At 40.9% G+C, this 2,413-nt stretch overlaps 1 pseudogene; it reads right to left on the bottom strand.

Annotated features, from left to right (window-relative positions):
* Nucleotides 1-279: 279 nt before the first annotated feature.
* On the bottom strand, nucleotides 280-1,318 carry LOC131831388 (transcription initiation factor TFIID subunit 12-like; annotated as a pseudogene).
* Nucleotides 1,319-2,413: the final 1,095 nt, after the last annotated feature.

Here is a 2,413-nt window from a genome sequence, read left to right on the forward strand (position 1 = left end):
TTATAGGCAGAATATCAATGGATCTTGAGTTGTTTTTTTCCTCAATTTTGATACCCTATGTCTTTTGATTGGAGTATGTAGCCAATTTACATTCAGAATGATTATTAAAAGATACGAATTTAGAGTCATTGTGTTACCTGGAGAGTTGGTGTTTCTGGTGGTATTCTCTTGTCCTTTCTAGTCTTTATTGCTTTTGGTTTCTTATCCCCCACTCAGAAAGTCCCCTTTATTATTTCTTTTCTTTTTTTTTTTTCAATTAATAACTTCTTTATTCTGGAAAAGCAAATGAAAGGCATATTCATATAAACACTGACATTATAAAGTACAGGGAGAGGGGGAAGGGAGAAGGAAACACAAACCTCTACAAATCCTGCTAATACTGTCTCACCAAAAAAGACCATAATGCTTTGTCCCATATTCAATCACTTATATAATAAACCACAAATAAAATCTTCTCTGGAAGGTACATCGTTCCTCTTTGAGACGGCAGGGAAAATGGACCGGAAGTTGGGGGAGGAGGCTTTATTCTTTTGGCAGATCCTCTCAGTCATTATAGATATTGCTGCACTGTTAATAAAAACTATGTGCTTCTCTGTAAAGCATTAAAAAAAAAATCCAAAGATGAGATGGCTGAGGTCTCAGCTCAAGTATCTCCAAATACATTGTTGTCCATTCCCTGACCTTCCCATGTGATATTTCTTGGTTGTTTTCCGGATCAATGCCATTCGCTGTTTGTGGGCCTCTGTGGTGCAAGCCTTTTTGTAGGGTCAGATTTCTTCAGAGCCAAATCCTGGGATCCACATGTTCCACTGGCATTCTAGATGCAGCTGGACATCCTTCACCTCCGGGGTGCTGGACTTGCGATACCGAGCGAGCTGTCAGGCTGCCTTCACCACCCTCTTGATAAAATCATTAGCAATCTGCAGCAGCATCTCTTCCACATCTTTATCCAATTGCTCATTAGGATTCACTTCTCTTACTAAGTCTTGTAATTTCTTCTTGGTCAATACCTGATTGTTTTCAGGGCTGAGACGCCCTCCTGTCCCAGGAGTGCCTGGTATCATGGTGCTATTGGCCATGGAGCCTTGTGGAGGGGTGCTGGCTGGTTCCGGTTTTATGGATGAGAAATTGCAGAGGTTGATTAAGGCTGAGGGGCCAAACTGGTTCATAATCTGTCGAGCTTTGGACTTCAGCTCATAGACCTTATCGAGGTCCTGTTTCTTTTTGGAGCTGTGAGGACCAAGGCCAATCAGAGGCAGCAGCGTCTATATTTCCATGATATGCGGAGACTGCCCCAGTGAAGCGTTCCTCTCAGCAGCCGGTCGACTCCCCTTTATTATTTCTTGCTGGGCTGGTTTAGTGGTTACAAAATCCTTTAGTTTTTGTTTGTCTGGTAAAGTCTTTATCTCTCCTTGTATTCTGAATGACAGCCTTGCTGGAGAAAGAATTCTTGGCTGCATATATTTCCCATTCAGCACCTTGAATATTTCCTACCACTTTCTTCTGGCTTGCCATATTTCTGTGGAAAGATCTGCTCTGAACCTGATCTACCTTCCCTTGGAGGTTAAGGATTTTTTCCCTTGCAGCTTTCAGGATTCTTTCCTCATTTTTGTATTTTGTGAATTTGACTATGATATGCCTTGGTGATGGCTGGCTTTTGGTGAATTGAATGGGAATTCTCTGTGCTTCTTTGATTTTGGCATCTGTGTCATTCTCCAGATTGGGAAGTTTTCAGGTATAATTTGTTTGAACATACCTTCTGCTCCCTTTTATCTCTTCATTTTCTGGGACTCCTATGATACAAATGTTATTCCATTTTAATAAGTTGCTGAGTTCCCTAAGTCTACTTTAATGGCCCATTACCTTCTTTCCTCTTCAGTTTCATTATTTTCCATAATTTTATCCTCTCTGTCACTGACTATCTCTTCTGTCTTGCTTATCCTCAGTTTTAGAGCCTCTATTTGGCATCTTAGTAATAGTATTATTAATTTTGGCCTAGCTAGATTTTAGATCTTTTACCTCTGCAGTAAGAGGGTCTCAGTGTCTTCTATACTTTTTTCAAACCCAGCTAGTATCCCCCTCTTTTTTTTTTTTTAAGATTTTATTTATTTATTTGAGAGAGAGGGATAGAGAGAGCATGGGCACAGAGGAAAAGGGAGAAGGCGGCTCCCTGGGGAGCAGAGAGCCCAATGTGGGGCTCAATTCCAGGACCCTGAGATCACAACCTGAGCCAAAGGCAGACATTTAACTGACTGAGCCACCCAGGCACTCCTCAGCTAGTGTCCTTATAATTGTTTTAAATTCTAATTCAGACATCTTACTTATCTCTGTATTTATCTCTGGCTGTCATTTCTTCCTGTTCTTCTTTTGGGGTGAATTTCTCCATCTTGTCATTTTGGGGAAGAGAAAAAAG

Source organism: Mustela lutreola, chromosome 5, assembly GCF_030435805.1.
Source record: "Mustela lutreola isolate mMusLut2 chromosome 5, mMusLut2.pri, whole genome shotgun sequence".
NCBI lineage: Eukaryota > Metazoa > Chordata > Mammalia > Carnivora > Mustelidae > Mustela > Mustela lutreola.